Source organism: Macaca thibetana, chromosome 3 (assembly GCF_024542745.1).
Source record: "Macaca thibetana thibetana isolate TM-01 chromosome 3, ASM2454274v1, whole genome shotgun sequence".
NCBI lineage: Eukaryota > Metazoa > Chordata > Mammalia > Primates > Cercopithecidae > Macaca > Macaca thibetana.
Genome location: NC_065580.1, coordinates 41,001,592 through 41,007,550, shown reverse-complemented (window position 1 = coordinate 41,007,550; position 5,959 = coordinate 41,001,592).

Here is a 5,959-nt window from a genome sequence, read left to right as displayed (position 1 = left end):
TGGAGCTTTGAAAGATCGTCTAGTATAATAGCCTTTATTCAGAAATGCTTTACTTTGAAGAGAAACAGAGAAATCTTCAACTGGCACTTAGTACTAATACTTTTACATTTTTTTTTTTTTTTTGAGATGGAGTCTTGCACTGTGGCCCAGGCTGGAGTGCAGTGGCTTGATCTCTGCTCACTGCAAGCTCCGCCTCCTGGGTTCAAGCCATTCTCCTGCCTCAGCCTCCTTAGTAGCTGGGACTACAGGTGCCCGCCACCACACCTGGCTAATTTTTTGTATTTTTAGTAGAGATGGGGTTTCACCATGTTAGCCAGGATGGTCTCGATCCTCTGACTTCATGATCTGCCCGCCTCAGCCTCCCAAAGTGCTGGGATTACAGGATTACAGGTGTGAGCCACCACACCTGGCCACTTTTACATTTTTCAATCACACTGATCAGAAGTAGATAAAAATTGTTTATAGCAAGGAGGTATCTATATAAGAAGTATAGATAGGTCCTGAGAAATGGGAGTAAATGTCACAACAGGGCTCAATTCACCTCTGAGGTATGTATGAATGAAAGAATTAATGGATAAAGGCCCTTAGAGGACTATTTTTAAAGAAAATTCAGAAAGAAAGGTAATAATTTTGGTGTAGAAATATCTCACAATTTTGCTATTTTTAATTTCCAATTTTCTTAAGTAGGACTTGATTCTAATCTTTGTAAAATCTACAGAGTATACTAAAATATACGTTCTTTAATTTGGAAAAGGAATTATATATTTTCAAGTAATTCAAAGAAACTACTAATATTATAACAAAAGAGATATAATCTTTAGGTTTATGAGATTTCTGTTCCTGTACTTCCCAAGAACAATTTCTTTATACTAAACTTTTAGGAAAATTTTGTATATGAGTATTAATGTTGATTATAGAAAGTAGGAAAATTGATGAAAAAAGATAAAAATAGTGACCATAAACAAATGTGAAAAACAACCATTTATCACTTTAAACACACATAAGTCATTGTCACTTTTATTAAGAATCATTTTTTTTCATAAATCTTGCTTGGATACTTCAACAGTTGATTTCAATTATTATTCTTTCTAAATTTATATTATCTGTTTTTTAATACTTCTTGGAATAGGCATACTGTAAGTATTGAAAATAAGCCCTGATATGTAGTTCTTGTCAATTTTCTTGATGACCACTGTCCACACTGTCCACTCTGGGACTGAGTCATCTGGTAAAAATCAATATATAAGTCAATATATAAATTTGGAATTTACACCGATTTTTATTTTTTATTTTTATTTATTATTATTATTACTATTATTTTGAGACAACGTCTGTTACCCAGGCTGGAGTGCAGTGGTGCAATCTTGGCTCACTGTAAGCTCCGGGTTCACGCCATTCTTCTGCCCCAGCCTCCCGAGTAGCTGGGATTACAGGGGCCCACCACCATGCCCGGCTAATTTTTTTGTATTTTTAGTGGAGATGGAGTTTCACCGTGTTAGCCAGATGGTCTCGATCTCCTGACCTCGTGATCCACCAGCCTCGGCCTCCCAAAGTGCTGGGATTACAGGCGTGAGCTACCGAGACTGGCCGCCTATTTTCATTATGTAAATACTCTCATTTCTGAGTGTAAGCTTCCAACAGTTCTTGTATATTTAGCAATCTAACCCTAGGTATGATATGAATGACCTCCAGCTCACCACTGTTTGAATGATGTTTAAAGTGAAGGTACAGAAGCTATTTAAAAGGTCACAGAAGTAATCTAGGCAAGAGATAAAGAGACTAAATTAAGGTACTGGAAATAGGAGAGACTATTTCCGAGTAGAAGAGATGGAAGGGAGCTCCTGAGGGAAAGAATCCTTCCATATGTCTTTATATCCCTCATATGGATGTTGGACTCCTGTGTTCTGATGACTTGTTCTGTCAAGCAGAGGGTAAATTGCCCTAAATATAGTGGATTTTTAAAAAGCAATCATCCAAATAAAAGACATCCTGGAAGAGGAAATGAAGGATTGAGTTGCGGCTCTTTATCACATGGTAGAACAATTCACTAGTCTCTTAGTGCTGGACTCAGAAGATTCTATGACATGAACGAGGGCATATTCTCTAAGTTGATGGCCTTGGAAAAGCAAAACAAAACACATTCATAGGTACAATCATGTGCCACTTCACAACAGGGTATTATCTGAGAAATATGTTGTTAGGTGCTTTTGTCATTATGTGAAAATCCTAGAGTACACTTACACAAACCTATATGGTATAGCCTACTACACACCTAGCCTATATGGTGTAGCCTATTGCTTCTAAGCTACAAACCTGTACATCATGCTACTGTACTGAATACTGTAGGCAGTTGTAACACAATGATAAGTGTGTATCTAAGCTGTCTAAACATAGAAGAGATACAGTAAAAATACAGTATAAAGGATAAAAAAGGATACACAAATATAGGCACTTACCATAAATGGAGCTTGCAGGACCAAAAGTTGCTCTGGGTGAGTCAGTGAGTGAGTGGTGAGCAAATGTGAAGGCCTAGGACATAACTGTACACTGCTGTAGACTTTATAAGCACTGTGCACTTAGGCTACACTAAATTTATAGAAAAACCTTTTTCTTTCTTCAGTAATAAATTAACCTTAGCATACTGTCATTTTTTTACTTTATAAACTTAAATTTTTTGACCTTTTGACTTTTTGTAGTAACACTTAGCTTAAAACACACATTGTGCAGCCGTAAAAAAATACTTTCTTTTTTTACATCCTCATTCTACAAGGTTTTTCTATTTTTTTTTTAACTTTTTAAACTGTCTAGTTATTGTGCACATTAGCCCAGGCCTACAGAGGGTCAGGATCATCAAGACATCCAAGACATCAGCAGATCACAGAAATTTTTCAGCTCCACTACAATCATATGGGCCTATAATTGTATATGCAGTCCCTTGTTGACTGAAATGTCATTATGAGGCACATGATTGTATTTTTTTGATTTACATACTAAATATATGAGTTCATGTGTCAGTGCACTAATATATCATGTCTATTGTAGAGCACACAAAATTATTTTCAAAGGAAGATGTAGAAATAGGTATGAAGAAGTTCTGATACTTTTTTCCCACCCGGCAGATCACTGTTTTTTATCACTTGAGTGTTATGCACTGCTCTTTAAAGATTCCTGCTCTCAGGAGCACCCTAAGGGTAGAATAGGAACTGGCAGTCTCCCATGGCCAGGACACTGCCTTCTGGAGGCGCTTATGGAGATGGACTGGAGTCTGGGGTCTTGGAAAGTAGACATATCTGATGGGCCAGTTTTACATTAAATTCTGTAGTCTCATTGCATCTGATACCCTCAAGTTTTTTATTAAATACTACAGCCTGGTTTTTAGTGTTCCATAGTAGGAAAAGTTTGAGCATAGGAAAAGTTCTGTGCCCAAAATTGCATCCAAGAATTCAAAGGGCAAACAGAAGCAGAGGCTATTTTTCATATACTTATCCGTTCATTTGACATACATTTACTGAGCACTTAATGTGCCAAGACCTGTTCTGAGAGTTGAAAAGTAGCCTGGAGTAAAGCATACAAAAATGGCTGCCTTCTCAGAGCTTATATTATTGTGGCAGGACCAGCATTCCAGGAAAGGGGAGCAACAAGGTCAGGGTCCCTGAGACAGGAACATGCCTAGTGTGCTGGGAAATAAAGAAATCACTGTGATTGAAGCTATTTGAGCTTGGGTAAGAAGAACTTGAGGTCAGAAAAGTAAAAGTGGAGGCAGGGCATATGGGATTGGGGTCACAGATTGCATAGGGCCATGTGGATCAGTATAAGAAATTTAGTTCTTACTGTTAGGAATTTGAGAAACGATTGGAGAGTTTTTTGCAAATAATTAACTTCATCTGACAGTATGTTAACTGGATAATTCAGGTGGCTAGGTTGAGAATAGACCAGGGCAAGGGAAGTGTACGAAGGCAGAAGCATGAAGATCAGTCAGGATTCTAGTGTAAAATATTAAAGCAAGGTAATGCAAATGGGAGAGATGATATTAGTCTGGGAAACATTGACAGGAGTGGTCAAATTCTGTTTATATTTTGGAAATAGTGCAGTTAGGGTTTGCTAACTGATTAGATGTGGCCTTCGAGAAAGAGAAAAGTCAAGGATGGCATCAAAGCTTTTGCCTTGATCAACTGGAAGAATAGGATTACTCGATCTCAAGTAGGAAAGACAGTAAGAGTGGAATGTCAGGAGACCAGTTTAGACCTGTTGCGAGTGAGATGTTTTTTGAGTCTACAATAGAAACAACCAAATTCAGGTATTGAATAGGCAAGTGGATATACCAGTTGGGAGTTCAGGAGAGGGACCAGACTGGAACTCTCAGTTTGAGTGTCAGTACCATATAGATGCCATTTAAAACCATAAGACTGTGATAACCCAGAAGGGAATATGGATAAAATTAAAAAAAAAAATCTGAATGTATTTTGTAGCTACAATTGACAGGATTTGCTGGCTGTCTAAATGTAGGTATAAAAGATAAAATTTGAGAATGTCTCCAAGGATTTATAAAGAATAAAAAAAAGCTGTTGATGGATTGATTCTGGGGCTCTCCAATAATTGAAGATAAAGAGGAACCAACAAATTGGATTGAGAAAAAATATTTAAAGAGGTAGGAATCAAACCAGGCAAGTGTGATATCTTGGAAGCCAAAAAAAAAAAAAAAAAAAAAAGTGTTTCAAGGAGTTAGCAATGGTCAGCTGTGTCAAATGCTGCTGTATTTACATGAAAACTCAGAAATGATCATTAGCTTTCATGTGATAGACATCATAGTCAATCTGGCTTAAAAGTAGTGTCAATTTGAGTGATGGGAGCAAAAAGATGATGATGGGAACTGCTTTAAGTGAGAACAGAAGGAGAAAAATTGTAGCAGAGATTATAACATTTTAGACAATCCTACTGAGGAATTTTGCCATAAAAGAGAGCAATTGCGGTGATGATTTCAGGGGTAGATGTGGTCAATCTTCCTGTTTGTTTTTTTAGGATGAGACAAATACTAGCATGTGTTTAAGCTAATAAGAATTGGTTAACAGAGAGGGAAACTTTAAAAATACATATGAAAGCAGGGAAGAAGGGTTTACTGCATAATGTTTTTGGATAGGCTAGAGAGGATGGGGTCTAGTACATGCAAGAATGGTGCTGACCTTTGCTAAGAACATAAACATATCATCTATATGAACAAGAGAGAGGTAAAGGGTTTTTTGTTTGTTTTGTTTTGTTTTGTTTTTGCAGGTAAGTGGGTAGATATCTTGGGAGCAGGTACAGTTTCTCTTTTGACTGGATCTTTTTCTCAATGGATCAGGAAAAAGGGCCATGAACCAAGGAGGTGTGAAGAGAGAGGAAGAATAACATACAATTTGAGGTGGATTTTCCTGAACTGGAAATGAAAGATGATGGCAGGACTGTGTTTTTTCCTTCAGTCACATTTCAGTGGCTTAGGGCAGACCAAACAGTTTAGATTTAATGAGGGTTTTGGTTTAGGCACAGATAGGTAAGAAAGGGAATGGGGGAAAACTTGTTGAAGGTATCTGCCTGGGAGTGATTATGATGATTGACCGTGGAATTTAGTTAAGTAGTGAAGTGAGGACACAGGGTGTGGTGGTCCAGGCCAGCGAAAGGATATGAGACTCATGGACTGTAGGTGCAGTGAGTTAGATTTTCAAAGGACTTTTGGAGTTTTGTGACCAGACAAAATGAGCTGGAATATGAGAAGTGGTGTTAAAAAGTGTGTATGAAATTGAGGTTATTGAGGAATTGCAGTTATTATGAAGACAATTTGTAGCATGTGGCCAGGGAGGTGAGAGGCTGGGAGTAGGTTGGAGGGAAGATCACTGGAAGAGATCCATCCCTATCCCCATCCTCATTCCCATCCCCATGCCCATCCCCATGCCCATCCCCATCCCCATCCCCATCCCCATCCCCA